The sequence below is a fragment of the Caretta caretta genome, chromosome 4 (genome assembly GCF_965140235.1).
Source record: "Caretta caretta isolate rCarCar2 chromosome 4, rCarCar1.hap1, whole genome shotgun sequence".
NCBI lineage: Eukaryota > Metazoa > Chordata > Testudines > Cheloniidae > Caretta > Caretta caretta.
The window spans coordinates 102159765-102180444 of NC_134209.1; the positions used below are offsets into that span (position 1 = coordinate 102159765).

At 43.0% G+C, this 20680-nt stretch overlaps 1 protein-coding gene and 1 long non-coding RNA gene across 4 annotated transcripts in view; both read left to right on the forward strand.

Moving 5' to 3' along the window:
• The first annotated feature begins 12 nt into the window (after nucleotides 1-12).
• LOC142071921 (uncharacterized) lies at nucleotides 13-7448 on the forward strand. 2 transcript variants are annotated; one of them, XR_012668163.1, is made up of 2 exons: nucleotides 13-274; nucleotides 650-7448. It is a non-coding gene; the product is annotated as an uncharacterized LOC142071921 (long non-coding RNA). The 2 variants fall into 2 exon arrangements; XR_012668164.1 differs by having other exon boundaries at nucleotides 21-274; nucleotides 661-7448.
• Nucleotides 7449-14348: 6900 nt separating this feature from the next.
• Nucleotides 14349-20680, forward strand: part of FRYL (FRY like transcription coactivator) — a 415631-nt gene continuing 409299 nt past the window's right edge. The window contains exon 1 of one of the 2 annotated variants that reach the window (XM_048848366.2): nucleotides 14349-14563. The gene's annotated coding sequence lies outside the window, so the exon portion shown is untranslated. The remainder of the gene's footprint in view (nucleotides 14564-20680) is intronic. The other variant, XM_048848367.2, reaches the window with a different exon arrangement.

The window sequence follows — 20680 nt, forward strand, 5'->3', positions numbered from 1 at the left end:
GGATACGGATACCGACAGGCAGGAGCAACAGGAAGGCACCCCTCCGTGAACTCGCTTAATGCGCATGCGTCTTGGAGGCTGGTTCCGCTCGCCTCGCCCCGCCCCGCCCCGCCCCCTTCGCTCTGCTGCTGGGGGCGTGGCTGGGGTGCAGTGGCTCGTCACTGGGACGTGCGGTCCCCGCCTCTCCGACCCTGCCCAGCTACTGCGGGTGTGCGCGAGAACCGGGCGAATCGGGGTCTTTCCTCACGAGCCAGTGGCTGAATGATGAGTGGAGGTAGGGGTTCGGTGCGTCCCCCTGGGCAGCCGCTGTGAGTGAGGGTGGGATTTCCCTGCATCTCTAAAGAAGTGGATTTTTACCCACAAAAGCTTATGCCCAAATAAATCTGTTAGTCTTTAAGGTGCCACCGGACTCCTCAATGTTTTTGTGGATACAGTCACAAACTAACATGGCTACTCCTCTGATACTTGAGCAGGATTCACTCATGAAACAATCCGGGCCAGATTAGGACCTTTAAAGGCCCTAAGCACTGAAAAGATTATGGTGCCCCCACCCTGCATGTAATTCAAAATAAAAACAATACTATATTGTAAAATAAAATTTATTTTTCGAAATGACACAAAACTTACATGTATGCTGAAATTAAAATAGCTTCTTTCTAGATTTTCTGATTGCAAGATTCTGGATAAGTTCATCGAAGCTGACTCGACGAAGCATGTCCGCTTCCATACACAATAGGGAAAGTGAATCAAGTCTGTCCTGACACGTTGTTCTCTGACTGTTTTTTATTCTTTTCAGCTGAGAAAAAGAGCGTTCTGCAGAGCAGTTAGTAATAATCAATGTTAGAAAAATACATAGTGTGATCTCTACATTTGGAAATACACATTGTAGTTCATCTTTCAATATTGTGACATGAAATTCAATGTGACTGAATTTCATTTTTCCTGTTTCATTAAACTTTGTGCGCATATGACAGTGGAACTGCCGTACTTCTCCACAGAGGTTCATGTTAAAGTCAACAGGGTATAGGTCAACAAGCTTTTGGGAACCTTGTGAATATTGTTCATCAGATAAGTCCATATAGTTTAGAAAATAAAATCTACTTGATACTTCTTTGTACGCTTCACCTCTCCTCTTCGAATGAGCTTCAAGTGTATCAATTATAGTATAGTAAGTAGTTACGCAAAATTTGTTTCTAGGATTCAGTGCTGTTTCTGTTGCACTGCTATCATTTGCTTGTTTTTTCCTGATTCGCTTGCGGGACTGCGCAAGATATCTTTTGATTTGTCTTCAAATCTTTCGAAATCATTCCTCAAAGTGTATAAGTGGTCTGCTAATGATTTGACAGAGGTCTGCACATGTTTTCAAATCCAATTCTTTTTCTTGGAGAGCTTGACTTGTGTAGTAAAAGTGTTGTAAAATTTCATTCCACATGGTCCACGTGAATACAAACTCTAGTTCTTGCATCTTGTTTGCAATGTTTTCTGCCTCTCGTGTAGTTTCTCCCTTTTGTGATTGGTCTTCAGCTATACTTTCTAATGCATCCACAATCTTTGAGTAGGACTCCAGAATTGCACTTGTTGCCACTGCATGTGCCTCCCAGCAAGTATTAGAAAGAGATTTCAACACACGATCACTGCACAAATATGTTTTAAGAACTGCCCATCGGTGTGTTGAGGCCGAGAAAAATGTATAAAGTAAATGGACTGTTGAGAAAAAACTTACTGCCACTGGACAACAATCAACAGCACTGTGGCCAACAAGATTGAGAGAGTGTGCAGCACATGGCATGAATATGGCATATTTGTTCTGTTCTAAAAGCTTCTTCTGCATTCCTCGATAATGCCCTGATATGTTAGCAGCGTTGTCATAAGATTGACCTCTGCACTTTGAGACATCTATTTTGCAAACTTGGCACAGATAATGCAGTACTTGATTTGCCATTTCTTCACCAGTGTGGCTTTTCAAATTGAGGAATGTTATAAATCATTCAATTGGTTTTCCATCTGTGGGAGACACATATCTTAGTACAATACTCAATTGATCAATATGTGAAAGATCAGGTGTAGAGTCGACAGATAAACTGAAGTACCCAGCAGTACTTATTTCATCCACAATAGCTGAACGAACTTTGTTACTCATTAGACCAATGAGTGCATCACATATTGTCTTGGATAAGTATGATGGGTTACCTTTGCCAGCATTCCCATATTTTGAGATATGGCCTGCTAAAAATGGGACAAACTGAGCCACAATACATGACAGGATCTGATTTCCTCGCATTATTTCAATCTACGTTAGTAGGACGCCCCCCTGGTTTAGTTGGGGATAAGTAATAAAAAGAGAAGAGAAAAACAGGGGAAGAGTGTGTAGTGGAGTGTAAGGAAGTCTAACAAAGTTCTGATTTTTCCCATGATGACTACTTAGATGCTTTTTTTGAAATATCAAATATCAATTTTTTTTAAATATTTTTTTTGAGCCCCCTGCTTTGCTGGTGCCCTAAGCACGTGCTTAGTCTGCCTATTGGGTAATCCAGCCCTGGAAACAATGAAGAGGGGAACAACGCACGCCCGTACATGTGATGTATGCTCGCATAACTCGCTGTGTCTACGTCTTACTTAACCAGTTGTGCTTGTGGAACATCTGCGTACAAGATCAAGCTGGTGCTGGGCTGTGACAGGAGTGGCTTGTACGCTGTACCAATGCTTTTCTCATCGACTTGTCAGTTTCTACAGAAACTGATTGCCTTTCACCTAAAACAGTGGTTCCTAAACTTTTTGGCATCGTGCCCCCTTTTTAATGTTCAATAAACCCTCACGCCCCCACCTCTCCTTTACCATCATCCAACCCCCTTGCTCCTTGTCCCCTGACCGCCCCCTCCCAGGACCCCAACCCCTATCCAATTCCCCCTGCTCCCTGTCTCCTGACTGCCCTGACCCCTATCCACACCCACACCCCCTGACAGGTCCCCCTGGGATTCCCACGCCTATCCAATCCTCTCCTGCTCCCTGTCTCCTGACTGCCCCCCCAGAACCTCTGCCCCATCCAACCGCTCCCCGTCCCCTGACTGTCCCGCCCCCGGGACCTCCTGCTCCTTATACAGCCCACCCTGCTCCCCGCCCCCTTACTGCTCAGAGCGGCAGGACTGGCTTATTGGAAAGCCTGGGAGGTGGGCAGTCGCAAGCCGCGCTGCCCGCGTGGCAGTGTACCTGCAGGGGAGGGGAGGGGCTGGGGCCTAACCTCCCTGGCTGGGAGCTCAAGGGCCGGGCAGCCTCATGGGGGGGGCACACACCCCAGTTTAGGAACAAATGACCTAAAAAGAAAGCCTGTTGTGGCACTCTAACTGCAAAGAAAAACTTCCAAACGTAAATGGGTCATGGTCTATCTGCAGACAAATAGAAATTATAGCCCTCCAAGATGGGAATTAGTCATTTCTATGGATGGAGTGTTAACAAGGGGAATTACTAAAATTGACATTCAAGGTCCCAGTCATTCCTTTCAATGCACAATGTGTTTCCTTCCTGTGCTTTATCTGCCTGCTTGCTTACAGGAAAATTGCATTCTCTAATAAATTCAGGAGTATTCATAGCTACAGAATTCTCAAGAGGTAATTCTTACACCATTTATTTTTTTAAATGGTAATATATTTTTGGTATTGTAACTGACTCATTGTCTGTCAGGTGTTACTGTATGAGCCATATGCCAAACATTTTAAATATACAGTAACATGTCCTGTGTACTGTATTTAGCTTTAGAAACTCCAGGCATGAGGCAGGTTACCAATAAACACATCTGTTAGGTAAAAGATTGTTTGCAAGAACTGGCTAAAAGGAAAGGATGCCACTAAATTAGGCTCAAGTTTTGTTAGTTAGTTACACACAAGAGTCCAGGTGGGGACTCAGAGCAGCACCACTGGGATAGTTTGAGTAAGGAGAATTTGGAAGTTAGGGGGCTGTGTTGGAGAAGGAGGATTATGATGGGCATGCTAGGTTTGCATTTTGCTAACAGTAAAACAGGAACCTCAAAGAACTAACTATTATAGGTGAAAGCAGCTTATCAATGAACAGGAATAACTTTAAAAAGGACACTTTATGGTTTTATCTGCTAGTATGGTGCTTGCTGTAATAGCTTCCACATTGAAGACAATGTTACTGGTTTAATTCACCATATGCTGCTGAGCTGTTGCCACTCACCTGGAATGGACTACTCCCTCATACCATTGCTGGAGGGGGCAAATCATTGTTTCTTAGCCCTCAGATTTAGGTGAGGAGACTTTTAAGCCTCTGCGTGGAGGAGGGAAATGGCAGGCATCAGGGAGCCCTGAAATCTGTAGAGTAGAGGTCCATTAAATAAACAGTGTGGGAAATGTGTTTTGGAAATGTTAGTGTGGCAGGGTCACTAAAATGAGATGGATGGTGGTGGAAGGGTACATTTGGTTTCATCGGGTGAGTGGAGAGGTATGCAGGGAAATCAGTAGAAGAGAGAGATTCTGGAGTACTTGGGACTCCTGAAATGAGCAGGGAGGATGGAATAGGGAAGGGAGCATCTAGGGGCAAGAATTCATAAGTGTCAACATCTTGTGACAAAGAAATAGATTGTTAATTTGCATAGTTACACAAATTTGCACAGAGTACTGCCTAGTGATACAAAAGGCTCCAGTTTCTTCCAAACCTCTGGCTAATTAATTGTGCCCCTCCAGCCCCACATCAATTAATTTTGCATTTTGTAGTATCTTAACATCAGTGTTCTTCCTCCCAGGCCCCATCAATTAATCCTGGCCCTGTCAGTCCCACATCACCCAGCCCATATTAACAGAGATTATGGGGGTGGGTGAAAGCAGATTCCTGGTACCACTAGCTAAAATCCATGTGGTTTGGAAAGTGTTTTGACTGTGTGGGTAATAAAACACCACCTAGTTGACCTGCTCCTTGGTAATGATTTTTTCCATGTAGCTCAGGTTAAAGTATTTGCCTGCAGCAGGAGGGAGTTTTATGCTGGGACCCCTGAGGGAAAGGGTAAGGTCTCAGGAACTGCTGAGAAAATGGGAGAGAGTCTCCTTGATTCTTCTGCAGCAGGTGGAAGCCACATGCTTCCAGGTGGGAGTGCGGTTGAGACCAACTTCTGCGCTGCAGCTGGAGGCAACACCACATCAGGAAGCGATGGGGATATAATGCCTGCCAGGGAGAGAACTGTCCAGGTTTTTAGCGACAGCAGGTTGCTGGTGAACCAGAGATAAACCCAGCTCTAGGGAGCATAGAGAAATGTGTCCCAGTGGAGAGCCCAGAAAAGGGGCAGGGGATTTCAGAAACCACTGAGGTGGGTGAGGATTCCTGCAACTCTGTAACACAGGGAAGCAGTGTGCTTCCAAGTATGGGAGGACCTGAGACTAGCTCCTTTCCAGCAGAAGGCAATATGCCCTCAGGCGCAGGGGCAGGAGTGGTGTTGTCAGTGACTAAGGAAACTGTCCCAGTTGTTAGCTGGCAGAGTTTTGCAGATGAACAAGGGACAGAACCCTTCCTAGGGAGCCCAGAGAAATGTGTCTTAGGAGGGGGCCTAGAGGAGGAAACTGGGGAAGGAATAGTGGGGGTACAGGAATGTCTCCTCACTAGTCACTTGGGGCAGGATGCCCAGGACACTTGGAGGATGGCTGAGTCAGCATCTGTGCACCCAGGTGCTCAGCCTGTGACTCAGGTTTTGAGAAGGAACCATGTAATTGACCTCCAGGAGGGGAGGAGTCACATAGCTGACTTTTCAGGCACAGAGAAAGGGGTGGCGGAGGGTATCCCAATCCAGGTCCCAGTTTTTCAGGTTGCTATTTCTGACAAGTTTTTGGCAAGTAACTGTGTCTCTTTACATCAAGATGCAGCTCCAACTCCTGTGACAGCAGAGGAGTTGAGACCAGGAAATTGCCATGTGGTAGTTTGTGAGAACACAAATGACCCAACTGACAGAGAAGGGGCTGTTTTCCACCAGGCTAGTAAGAGACAGGGAGCTGTTATGGAAAAGCTGCTGGGAAAAGGTGAATCTGATCAAAGGGTAAACACACCTAGGGAGCATAGGCAAACACACCACGCTTTCCTAGCCCGGAAACCACGGATCACAGCCCTCTAGGGGGCAGGGAAGGACTCAGTGCTGGGAGGGGGAAACACAGGGTAACCCCAAAAGGGGAGCTGGATTTTCTACATATGTGTAGCCCCAGGGTTGGGAGATCGCTCCCTAAAGGGCCAGCCAATGTGCAGGATCCCCCTGAACACCTATCTTGCCAGACCCTGAGGCACCAAAATTCCAGAAACATGATTAAATTAAGAGCCCACACAGAGCAGAACACTGGAGGGAAAGAAAAGCCAGTGACTGATTACATGGGAGATAGTCAAAGGACACCATGGGTAATGAACAAACTAACCTCAAACTAGAGTATCTGAACAGAGGGTGTGGTATCTTAAAGATATTTGTAAACGCACGTCTGAGATAAAAATTTTGGTATCAATGTTAAGTTTTTGGGTTAAGAATTTTGACATGGATGTTACCTTATGAAAATGCTACTTTTCAATTAAAACCTGTAAACTGGTTTAAAGCTTACCACAGCAGAGAAACCTGATTTGCTGTGAATGGGGAAATTGAGGCACACCACCTCATGACTTTGATGGCTGGATGCCAAAAGAACTATAACACAAACTGCCTTTGAACTAGTCAGTGACTAACCCTCTTGCAGTAAACTAAGAGGAGAGGTGTGACGTTCTGTACCTCGGGGGAATACCCTGCACCCCCATATTCATCCTCATAATATGATTGTGTGGTATCCAATGCAAAGTTTGTCATGTCCAGTGTCTTCAGAAGGCTCATGATGCACTGAGCATTGTTGTTATAGTAATGTTATGGGTTGTAATTTCATGCATATAGTTATGAGGCTGAAAATGTGTCATCATCACTTAAAACAAGCCCAGGCAAAAACTTTCCAAGAGCAGAGGGGCAGTTCACACTTTATCAGGGCATGTATGGGGCAAACCCAGCCTAGTCTCACAGAAACAAAGGACACTGGCCTAGGCAGCAACAAAGGATCTGTTGGACTCTCGAGTGAGTCACCCCCCTTCCTTTGGTCACTTTGGGACTACAATGAGGTAATGCTCACCTGACTCTGAAGTGGGGGGGGGGGGCAAAGCCAAGAGGGAAGAAAGAACATGTTAAAAGGGAGAGACGTTTGCCATGCTCTTCCTCTCTCTTCCACCTCCATCTACAGACATCACCACCAAGGGATTGAAGCGCTGATCAAAGGGGAGAGCCTGGCTGAAGGGCAACCAGCCAGCCTGTGGTGAAAAGCATCTAAGTTTGTAAGATCAGCTTAGAATGTGTTTTGCTTTTATTTCATTTGACCAAATCTGACTTGTTGTGCTTTGACTTATAATCACTTAAAATCTATCTTTGTAGTTAATAAATTTGGTTTTTTATTCTACCTGAAGCAGTGTGTTTGATTTGAAGCATGTCAGAGACTTCCTTTGGGATAACAAGCCTGGTGCATATCCATTTCTTTGTTAAATTGACAAACTCATATAAGTTTGCAGCATCCAGCAGGCATATCTGGACGCTGGAAGATGGAGGCTCCTAGGGTTGTGTTTGGGACTGGAGATATTGGCTAGTGTCATTCGGTTGCACAATCCAAGCAGCTTACATGCCAGAGGCTGTGTGTGAACAGCCCAGGAGTGGGGGTTCTCACAGCAGAGCAGGGTAAGGCTGGCTTCCAGAGTCAAGGATTGGCGTGACCTAGCAGATCACCAGTCCAGATAACACAAGGGGAATGTGACAATCTCACTGAGATGTTTCCCCCATCCCAGCCTCCTACAGACTTCCTAAAGTCTGCAAGAGGAAACATATTATAAGCCTCATAAGATATTTTGGAGCATGACACCCCTCCCGTGGGTTTTATATGCCAACCCTGTTTAAACCTTTGGTATGCATTTGAAAAAAAAACCTGGAAATTTCATGAACTAAACTCATAATTAACAAATAGTTTACAATAGAAGTGTTTCATTGGAATCCACCTAACCACCAAATTATTACACTTACTGTACCTGAATTCTGCACTTAAAACCCAAGTGTTAGAATGTCTTGAAGTGAACGCTTAAGGAGAACCAGTTCACTCCTACCATATAATCCTTCTTTCACTAGTCTCCCCCACCACCTTGCCCTCCAGGACTTGTGCTACCTACCCAGCCTTAACTTTGTGGTATGCTGATTATCCTTTAGTCTTTGCAATCACCATTTAAAGCGTTCTTTTATCAGACAATAAGAATGGCCATACTGGGTCAGACCAAAGGTCCACCAAGCACAGTATCCTGTCCTCTGACAGTGGCCAATGGCAGGTGCCCAAAGGGAATGAACAGACAGGTTATTAATTTTATAAATAACTCACTCTTGGCTCACTGTGCTGAAATAGTTTATCTGTGTCAGAATTTGCAACCTATTAATAAAAATAGTAGCAAGATCAGCTAGTACAGTACTGACAAATGGACAGGAAAATGTGGAAATTCCATAAGATGCAAGATAGACTTTCAGACTCATCATCTCTCTGATATGATGTTCTTTGTTTAAAAAAAATTAGTGCAATAGAATAATTCTTCACAGATGTGAAGGTCTCCTCCTGGCACCTAGGTTTTAATTTAGGCCAGTTGTAGGGCCTTAACCAGGTTCTCCTTCCAGCTGATCCCTTTTTCTCAATTAATCCACAAACTCAGAGAATCTACCAGGCAAGCCTTCTGCTATGAATGATGAAGCAGCATGTATGATGCCTGGACCATTTTGTAAAGCTCATTCCAACTGGGTGGGAGGGAGGACAGCCTTGCAAGTCTCCTGGTCCCTTTAAGAAACAGTAACAAGGTTTCTTTCAGACATTACTTATTTCTGGGACTGCTTCCTCCCTACCAACATCTCCTAGGTCCTTGTATATGTCAGACTTCCCAAAATCTTAAAGGATCACTCTACATTACATTACTATACAGGGACCTCTAAGTGCCATATAGTCTTAAGGGGGCAGACTACCCTGTCACAGGTAGGGACCAACTTTTTGTTCTGTTTATAGAATGCCTAGCAAAATGGTGTCCTAATAATGCTAACAATTATTATTAATAATACTTAATGGGTTAACAGGAATGCAGTTGAATGATGAGTCCATCCCTAAAGTGGAAAAAACACATTGCTTTGTACATAAAAAAAGCTCTTCAGCCTACGAAAGAAAGTAAGGTATAGCATCATCCAATGGCTGGAAGTCAAACTAGACAAAATTCAGACTGGAAATAAGGTGTAAATTTTTAACAGCAAGGGTAATTAACCATTGGAACAATTTACCAAGGGTCATGGTGGATTCTCTATCACTGGATATTTTAAAATCAAGAATGTTTTTTTTCTAAAAGATATGCTCTAGGAATTATTTTGGGGGAAGTTCGGTGGTCTGTGTTATACAGGAGGGTAGGCTAAATGATCAAAGTGTCCCGTCTGGCCTTCAAATCTATGAATCTATATTATAACTACTACAATAGGCAGGCAAGCAAAGAATCAATCATTGCCCTAAGGAAGTATGGCACATCAGTAAGAAGCCAGAGAGGCAGCCTTAGTTGTTGCTCAAAGCCTCAATTAGTAAGGACTTGGTCACTCACATTAATAACTTCTTAATAGTTATTACTTTTATATACTTTACATGTTCAAAGTACTCTACAATTTAACTAATTAACCATCATCCTATCCCTAACCCTATCCTCCATGAATGTATCTAATTCTTTTGTGAACTCAGTTATACTTTTGGAGTTCACAACATCCCCCGGCAACAAATTCCACAGGTTGACTGCATTTTGTGAAAAAGTATTTCCTTATTATTTTATTTTGGGCCTGCTGCCTATTAATTTAATTTGGTGATCCCTGGTTCTTGTGTTATGTGAAGGGATAAATAACACTTCCTTATTCATTTTCTCCACAGCATTTGTGATTGTATAGACCTCTATCTTATCTCCCCTCAGTGGTCTCTTTTCCAAGCTGAACAGTCCCAGTCTTTTTAATCTCTCCTTCTATGGAACCTGTTCCATACCCCTAATCATTTTTGTTGCCCTTCTCTGTACCTTTTCCAATTCTAATATATCTTTTTTTGAGATGGGGCAACTAGAACTGCACAAGTGCTCAAGGTGTGAGTGTACAATGGCTTTATATAGTGGCGTTAAGATATTTTCTATCTTATTATCTATTCCTTTCCTAATAGTTCTTAATATCCTGTTAGCTTTTTTGACTGCCACTGTACACTAAGCAGATGTTTTCAGAGAATTATGATGACTCCAAGATCTTTCTTGAGTGGTAACAGCTAGTTTAGACCCCTTCATTTTGTATGTATAGTTGGGATTATATTTTCCCATGGGCATTACTTTGCATTTATCAACACTGAATGTCATCTGCCATTTTGTTACCAAGTCACCCAGTTTTGTGAGATCCCTTTGTAACTCTCTGCAGTCTGCTTTGAACTATCTTGAATAATGTAGTATTGTCTGCAAACTTTGCCACCTCACTGTTTACTCCTTTTTCCAGATCTTTTATGAATATGATGAACAGCACATCTCCCACTACAGATCCTTGGAGGACCCCACTCTTTACCTCTTTCACTGTGAAAACTGACTGTTTATTTCTACCCTTTGTTTCCTATCTTTTAAGTAGTTACTGATGCATGAGAGGACCTTCCCTCATCTCATCCCATGACTCCTTAATTTGCTTAAGAGCCTTTGGTGTGGGATCTTGTCAAAGGGTTTCGAAAGTCCAAATACACTACATTCACTGGATCATCCTTGTCCACGTGTTTGTTGACCCAAATTTTAATAGATTGGTGAGGCATGATTTCCCTTTTAAAAAGCCATATTGACTCTTCCCCAACATGTTCATCTATGTGTCTGATAATTTTGTTCTTTACTATAGTGTCAACCAATTTGCCTGGTACTGAAGTGAGGCTTACTGTCCTGTAATTGAGCAGGATTGCCTCTGGAACCTTTTAAAAAAATTGGTATGACATTAGCTATCTGCCAGTCATTTGGCACAGAGGGTGATTTAAGTGATATGTTACATACCACAGTTAGTAGTTCTGCAATTCCATATTTGAGTTCCTTCAGATCTCTTGGGTGAATACCATTGAGTCTTGATGACTTACTACTGTTTAATTTATCAATTTGTGCCAAAACCTTCTCTATTGATACCTCAATCTGGGACAAAGAAAAGGAGTAGTTGTAAGGTGCCACGAGTATGCCTTTTCTTTTTGAGGATACAGACTAACATGGCTGCTACTCTGAAACCCAAAATCAATCTGGGACAGTTCCTCAGATTTGTCACCTAAAAAGAAATGCTTAGGTGTGGGAATCTCCCTCATGTCCTCTGCGGTGAAGACTGACGCAAAGAATTCATTTAGCTCCTCTGCAATGGCTTTGTCTTCCTTGAGTGCTCCTTAGCACCTCAATAATCCAGGGGCCCCACTAATGATTTGGCAGGCTTCCTGATTCTGATGTACTTAAAAAAATTTAGTGTGAATATTCAACTTGAAATACCTAGGGCTTGATTTTCATTGGTGATGAGCCCCATCAGTTTCTTTTCAGAGGAACAGCCGTGTTAGTCTGTATTCGCAAAAAGAAAAGGAGTACTTGTGGCACCTTAGAGACTAACCAATTTATTTGAGCATGAGCTTTCGTGAGCTACAGCTCATGCTCAAATAAATTGGTTAGTCTCTAAGGTGCCACAAGTACTCCTTTTCTTTTATCAGTTTCTTTGACGTCATTCAGTTGTGAAAACCAACTTCAAGGTGTCTCAAACTGGGCTCTCAAAATCAGAAGTCACATTAGAAAAAATTAGCCTAAGCAACTTCCTCAAGACCATACAGCATATCAGTAGCAGTGAACCCTAGTTTACTGACTCCCAGTCCAATGTTTAATTCAGTAGATTATGTTGCCTCAGGATAATAAATATTTGTTAGGTGTCCTACTACCAAAACACTTAGGGTGCAATACAACATTTGAAAATAGAAGGAGTAATACAACAGATTAACATCTTTTCTTCCACCTAAAAAGTCCCAACCTCTTATTGGAAACAGTTCACTTGAATGCTTCACAGCCACTGGCACATCAGGTATCGGATCCCTTCCTGTTTTCCTTTCTGTCACAGCTTCTGGAAGACTATGTAAGTTTTTTTATCGAAAGAGTGTATGGATTCTAGAACACTTACAGACCAAACAATGAGCATCAAATGGTGTAGCAAACTTTGTTGTAAAATGTAAATAAAAGATCACTGGGGCTTCCTATCATCATCTTGATAAAGGTGGACAATTGCTGTCTACAATATGGATGGTGCCTATACAATGTATTGATTCCAATGGCATGGCTCACTGTGGTAAAATAAATCTATTCCTGCATAAGTGTCTGCACAATCAGTGTCTATATAATTGAATGACAATGAGAAAGTCAATGAATCTGGGACTCTTCTTCCTGAGGCTTTTTTACAATCCTCTTTATTTTGTATGGTATCTAGCATATTTTTTCCTTTCGGCTCTTTTTATTTCCAGTAAAATTGCTGCACTTCCACACAATGAGAAGATTTTTATTATTTTGGCAGTAAATTTCCCTGCAACTAAGATTTATATTCTTAATTTTTGTTCTGTTTTTTACTATCCTCATCTTCCCAAAGGCCTGTAACTCTATATTGATATATTAATGTAACAGACGTATTAAATTTTTGAAATCCTGACCCCCTTAGACCTAACAATGCCTGCATCTACTGCTGCCAGGATATAAAATTCAGTGTCTGTCTAGTCTTTCTCTGTGTGTGTGTCACATCTTCATTACAAAGAGATCTTAGAATTTGTTTTTGTAAGGGTCATGAAAAGTATCAAAGTTGTAATTAAAGCGGTAACAACAGCAAAATTCTTTCCCTTTCCCTGTGTTGTGAAAGCCTTCATGGAAAAAGTAAACAGTTTAAAATGGGTCTTGTGTCCCTCACTATGATGTCTCCCAAATTCAGAGCTTCAGTAGTTATGTTGAGTGAAATTCAGTGGTTTGCTGTGGTAAGAAAAGGTGAATAATTTCTGGCAAAAAGTATCTGCACATTTGACATGAAACTGGACAAGAGGCAAATATTTGCTCGTTTTACTTTAGGGAGAGGAAATATGTTATTAATTTTTCTATGGGCGAAATTGAGATTTCAAGCAATGGTTCTGCTAATCCCAATTTTTTTAATCCAAATTTATGGAGAGGGAAAGAAAATCTAATTATGAAACAAGTTTCTTCAGGTAAAATGACATATTTGACTACCAATATAACTCATTAGTTGCACTGAAACTTCTAAATGATCTTGGTCTTTTTAAACTCAGTGCAGCAACTCTGATGCCCCTCCTCAAAACTCCGCATGACAGTGAACACCCAGAATGCAGTGTTTTAGTTTGAATCTCAGAGATCTAGACATTTTCATTATTATTATTCTTTTTCTCATATTATTCTTATTCATGTATATGGTTCCCAGAGTGTGGCTGGTGGTTGAAAGGTCTGAACCCCAGATGGAATCCAATTTCAAACTGATCCCAGATGGCCAAGCGGGTTTTGGAACTTTTGGTCTAGTGGTTCCCTGGGACTGCTGCATCCCTCAGCTTAGATTCAGTCTGCACGCCTGAGAGAGAGCTGCGGATCAACGGGATCCGGGACGAGAAACGAGGAGAGAGACGGAGTAAGCAATCCAGAACCCCTACTCCTCTAAAATTTGGGGGTAAATAGGCTCCAGATACCTGGAGAGGGGTAAGGGATTACAGCTGATACCTGGGGGATACAGAACAGGCCCGGCTTTTTTCAAGGGAGGACTCTGTCCACCCGTTTCGCGGTCAGAATAGTTCTTGCGCGTTTTTCACATATGGGAATTGTACCACAGTCCCTTCGCGCAATGGAAGTGTAAAGACTTTTTACGGCGTCCCTAACACTTTGGAAGACATTTAAAGGGCTAGGCACTCATTTTAGTTTTGAAGCTAATTTCCCAGCCTCCTCCCACCATGCACAAAGACTGGGCGGTCTCTGAGCTGTCGGAAAGCTTCCCATGATGAGCCGTCCAGAATCTAGGACAGACTTCCGTCTTGGCCATTCAGCTCTACAGGAAGCTGGTCTACGTAGCCAATAGGAAGAGCACAGTCGCCACATGGTGAAGTGATTGGTTGAGACGATTGGCCGCCTCAGGGAGGGATTGACACCTATGAACCAATCAAAATGAACAATAAGGGCGGAGACAGATGAATGTCGTCCATCTTCACCAATTAGTGTTTGTTCCTGTTTGAGAGCCGCTTGCCAATGGGGAGGGAGAGGAGGCGGGAAGAAGGAGCCGGACCGTCGAGTTATCGAGGGGGGAATGAGCGATCGGGATAAAGCCGGGGAGACGCCGATGGAGATTTAATTCACTAAGCGGTTCCTATCGGACTAGCCCTTAAAGGGGCCGTAGTAGCTGGTTGAGGCGGTGGTGCTGGGGAGTGCGGGAGTTCTCAGCGGTGGCGGAGGTAGCGGTGAGAGAAACATTTTAATTGGTGGGGTAGGTAACTCGGCGCCGGGGTGTGGGTATATGGGACTCATTCATTATTGGAGCGCGGAGGCCGCCTGCTCCCAACGGAAATGGAACGGTAGGGGTCGGGGAACCGCCGTCGCGCTGTAAACCAGGCAGCGCAAGCGATGGTGGCGCGCGCGCGGCGTCTCTGTAGCTGGCCCGGCCCCTGGCTCGCGCTGCTTTGTTTACAGCTTGGGGGCGGCTGTGTTGGAAGAGTTACCCAACGGTGCCTTCGGGCTGGGCGCCGCGCCAGCTCCCGCTCCCCGGAACAGGGCAGCCTGAACCCGTCTTGCGCCCGGTGGGCCCGTCTGTGTCTGTAACGGGCGAGCGCTGCTTGGAGTCTGGGTTGCGGGGCGCCCCTTGGGGCTGATCCTCTCCCCCGGCGCGAAGCTCGTCTCTGGTGCGAGGGGACCCGGTGTTCTCTGCCGGGGTGGGGCTCTGCGCTCGCTCGTCCCTTAGTAGTCATAGCAGAGCCGTGACCGTCGGCCTCTAGAAGCGGCTGCCCTCGCGGCCTCCCCCAAGCAGGGCGCTCCCCAGAGCATCGCTGCCTCGCACATCAGCAGGTTCTGTGTCTGGGCTGCGAGCAGCCAGAGGCGACAGTGGTCCCTGGCGGCGGCGCGGGAGCTCGCTGGCTGGTATCGCTGGCACGGTAGGAGCCCCCCACAGAGCGGCTTGTGTTCGGGGCTGCTGGCCTCCGCCTGGCCCCGCATGAGCGGACGGCGGTTCAGCGCCTTGCAGGCTCCTCACACTGGCGGGGCCTGTTCCCAGCAGAGGTGGGGCAAAGCGGAGAGAAACTGCTATTGGGACCCCCCGGAACGCCCCCATTCCCACGCCAGGCTGGCTCCCGCTCGGCCAGTGCCAGCCCCTCAGGGCCACCTAGGAGGAGGCCCGTGCGCTGGGAGTGAAACATTGTTTCCTGGTCGCTCTCTAGGGTTTGGTAACAAAGTTAATTACCTCCGTTCGGTGCGGTGTGTGAGAGGCCGCTGGCTCTAGCCTGGGGCTGCGTGCAACTTCCAGTGTGAAACCGGGACTGCGAGAAATGGCTTGTTTTGGCAGACTTCTGGGGCGGGAGAGACCCTTTCAAAGCCCAGTTCAGACTCCCTCTGCACATTTAACTGTAGTAGGAGGTCCCATTTAATGAAAGCTTTTCAATTTGATAGTCAAGATTCTAAATTTGTATTAGTATGCATGCATTTTTTTTATTTGTATCAAAGAGGTTGTCGAAATTGCAGTGGTGCAGGTGAACCTGTGACAGCTCATCTATTTATTTTTTAGAGATTCCTCTGTTATAGTGCCTCTGCTAGACAAATGTAACATTTTTAAAAACACAGAATTCAGAACAAACAAAATAATAATCAATCATCCAGGACATGCATATTTCCTTCTCTTAATTATTAAAAAAAATTAAATCTAAAACACACTGCTACCCAAAATGATGCTGCTAGAGCCAGCAATACATATTCAGCTAAAATGCCCATAGACTCAGCAGCATGGTCAAGACCTAATAAAACAAACTTAGTAGGCCTTCCACAGTACTGTGATGACCACCGAAGAAACTGGGTTCTGATAGCTGTTGCTTCTGGAAACTGTTCTCCTCAACAATCTATCTATTTATTCAGTTCTAAGGACTGAAAAATCAATCTCGAGACCAGACAGCAAGAGCATCAACTGACTGTGAGCCTATTCAGTATCTGACATCTAGAAAAAATGTAAACCATAGCAGCAAGCATGTTAGAATTCTGAAAGTTGAGTCTAATCAGTGGTAACTAAAACAGGACCAAATTATCATCTTAGATGTACTGTGCTTCTTCAAAACTCTACTGTTGTGTAATGGAAATGATTTTTCATAAGATGTTTATGGACGCAGTTATCTAAACACTGAAAAAGTAGTTAATTGATAGATAGAAATGTTTACTGTAGGTGTCCTGTACATAATGCTCTTGAGGTGGTAGAATGAAGAGCCATTCAGTTCTGGGAGAGAGTGAGGAACAGGGGAATACAGAGTACTGATTTCAACAATAAACTAGCAGTTATTGTAAATTGATTAAAGCAATGGAATTATGCTGCAATTCTTCTTAAGAATTATTTCCCCGATATATTCTTCTTTCAGTACTTTTGCTACAGTGTTACAGTTTACACTCCCACTGATAGTGTAACTTTAATACTTTAAAATCTCTGTGGAAAACTACAAAGCAAGTGCTGGAAAACCACATACTGATTCTTATCTTGTCATGCTGTTACAGGAAGGAAACAGAATATTTTGATAAAACTTACACGGCTGGTTATAAGCAAGGTATTTTAGGGCAGAAACAAATTTCCCCTCCCCTCTGAGAAGGCTTGAGTTTAATTGAACACCACTTTATAGTGATAAAAAGTTATTGGCATTTGACGTCTAGTGTGAGTCAGCTTGCCAGTGGATGCGTGGTCCTCATCACACAAACCACTATCATAGTTGCCACTAAGTGGCTTTCAGTTTAGTAGCCTAAGCAAGTGAGGACAAGGTCTCTTAGGGGTAAATACTAATTTCCTTACTTCTGGAAGTGGTCTCTCAGAGCAGGGTGGAGGCACACTGCTTTGGTGATATAGTGGATAGGTGTATTGGCACTCCCCATGCTGCAGGTGTTTATTTAAAAAAAAAAAAACTTTTAAGAGTTGTTTTCTCCCCCCTTGGTGTCCCGTCCCCCCCGGTTCTTGCCTAGCAATTTAAAATTTGAAATTATTGTGAGAAACTAGATTTATGCACTGCTTATGGTGACTAACGTGTTTCTGGTCATCTTGGACAGCTAAATTAGATCAATCTGAGTCTCCCTGCAGTAGCAAAACACAGTTGTGTATTCATTTCTAGCAGTGCAGGGTGATGTTAAAATTGCCTCCACTCAAAGCTCTTGTTTTGATTGAGGTATAACACTTATTGCAATACCCAATGTTGGGCCTGAGCATCTTGATAGCTTTTCTTAACTTGAATTTAGTATGAGCATACACATAGGTACAGTTGTGTGTGCTCGTGTTAAATTTACTTTTCTGCGTATGTTCATTAATATTCTCAAGGCAGTTGCTATTATGGCCCATGTGCAGCTATCAGTATTTAGACTTTCCTAATACGCTGGATAAGATGTTCTGTGTAGGTGTAGTCTTTTTACTAAGGCTGTCGATAAATTGCGATTAACTCAAAAAATTAATTGCGATTAAAAAAAATTAATCACTATCAATCGCAATTCTAATTGCACTGTTAAACAATAGAATACCAATTAAAATTTATTAAATATTTTGGATGTTTTTCTACATTTTCATATATATTCTGTATTGTAATTGAAATCAAAGTGTATATTTTTAATTAATTACAAATATTTGCACTGTAAAATGATAAAAGAAATAATATTTTCCAATTCACCTCATACAAGTACAGTAGTGCAATCTCTTTGTTGTGAAAGTACAACTTACAAATGTAGATTGTTTGTTACATTACACTAAAAAACAAAACAGTTATGTAACCCTTCTGAGCCTACAAGTCCTCTTAGTCCTACTTCTTATCTCAGCGACTGGCTGAACAAACAAGTTTGTTTACATTTACAGGAGATAATGCTGCTGTCTTCTTATTTACAATGTCACCAGAAAGTGAGAGCGGGCATTTGCATGGCACTTCAGTAGCTAGCATTGCAAGATATTTACAGGCCAGATACACTAGAAAAATCTTATGGCCCTGCATGCTTCAGCCATCATTCCAGATGACGTGCTTCCATGCTGCTGATGCTCGTTAAAAAAATAATGCATTAATTACATTTGTGACTGAACTCCTTGAGGGAGAATTGTATGTCTCCTGCATTGTTTTACCTGCATTCTGCCATATATTTCATGTTATAGCAGTCTCGAATGATGACCCAGCACATGTTCATTTTAAGAACACTTTCTCTGTAGATTTCACAAAACTCAAACAAGGAATGAATGTGATATTTCTAACCGACTCAAGATTGAAGAATCTGAAGTGCCTTCCAAAGTATGAGGGGGACAGGGTGTGGAGCATACTTTCAGAAGTCTTAAAAGAGCAACACTCTGATGCAAAACAACAGAACCTGAACTACCAAAACAGAAAATCAACCTTCTGCTGGTGGGATCTGAAAATGATGATGAAATGATGAACATGATGAAAATGATCGGATGATGAAAATGAACATCCGTCGGTCCGCACTGCTTTGGATTGTTGTTGAGCAGAACCTGTCATCAGTATGGACGCATGTCCACTGGAATGGTGGTTGAAGTATGAAGGGACGTATGAATCTTTAGCACATCTGGCACGTAAATACCTTGCGACACCGGCTACAACAGTGCCATGCGAACACCTGTTCTCACTTTCAGGTGACCTTGTAAACAAGAAGCAGGTAAGCATTATCTCCTGCAAATGTAAACAGACTTGTTTGTCTTAGTGATTGGCTGAACAAGAAGTAGGATTGAGTGGACTTGCAGGCTCTAAAATTTTACATTGTTTTATTTTTGAATGCAGTTTTTTTTCTACGTAATTCTACATTTGTAATTTCAACTTTCATGATAGAGATTGCACTACAGTACTTGTACTAGGTGAACTGAAAAATACTATTTCTTTTGTTTTTTTACAGTTCAAATACTTGTAATTAAAAATATAAATTGAGCACTGTACACTTTGTATTCTGTGTTGTAATTGAAATTAATATATTTGAAAATGTAGAAAACATCCAAAAAGATTCAAATAAATGGTATTCTATTGTTTAACAGTGCGATTAATTGCGCCATTAATCATGATTACTTTTTTTTAATCGCTTGACAGCCCTACTTTTTACTTATTAGATCTTTGCTTTGGCAGATCTTCAAGGAAAGCAAGTTATAAAGCAGTGTACCCCTCACTTAGGGAAACTGTTTGTATTCTTTTTAATAACCCCCTGTGTTAAATAGAACTGACTTCAGCTCCTGTAGTATTACATGGGGAGAAACAATAGTCTGTCAGTTAACCATTAAACCATTTATGGGTTTATAGATCAAAACCAGCACCTTTACATTTCATTCAGCAGTCAACTGGTAGACAGTGCAGATCATGGCTCATGGGTATAACATGCTCCCTGTGGGAAGAAACTAGGCAGAGGTATTGGTATCCAATATTAGTTTTAAGGTGTAGCTCCATTTAAAGCACATTGCAGTAATCCAGTATTGAGATGACAGAAGCATGGATATTTATGCTGAGATCTGCATCCAGAAGATCATAATCTTTCCAAGCACATATGATTATCTTGAAAAATAAAACAATAATTTAGTTGCATGGAGTGCTGCTGAATTACACAGAGCGCTGTTGAGTGTTCAGAGGCAGCTGATATTGAACATGACACTCCCTACTCCACTGCATTTCCAAAGTTGTAAGGGGAAGCAATAAATGGTAGTCAATTTCCTCAGATGGGATGCTTATGTTTCTGCCATTTCTTTAGATTGTTTCCCCATTCTGTAAGCGTTATCTCAACCGTATCTGGTCTTTTTGCTGCACCAGCTGGGTTGGAATAGATGGACACATGAATATGGGTATCTTTCCTATACTGCAATCCATAATTCCCCTAATGACTTAAAAAGAGATTGAATAGGAGGGGTGACAGAATAGAACCCAGTAGAGAAGTGGTGGGCGACCTGCGGCCCGCACACAGCCCATCAGGGTAATCCGCTGGTGGTCCACCAGACAGTTTGTTTACATTTGCACGGCTGCCTGCAGTTCGCCGTTCTCGGCCAATGGGAGCTGTGGGAAGCGGCGGACAGCATGCTCCTGCGGCCCACACCACTTCCCACAGCTCCCATTGGCTAGGAACGGTGAACCATGGTCACTGGGAGCTGTGGACAGCTGTGCAGATGTAAACAAACTGTCTGGCGGCCCACCAGTGGATTACCCAGATGGGCCGCAGGTTGCCCACCACTGCGGTAGAGCCTTGCATGAGAGAACAAATAGCAGTTGCTCAGTACTTCTCACTGGAATCCCTCAAAAAAAGGAGCAGAACCACTCAAGCAATTCTGTTTACTCTACTGTGGTCTGCTGTCACCCCAACAATACCTTTAATTTAAAAAAAAAAAAAGACTCATACATATCTCAGTATTTTTTGT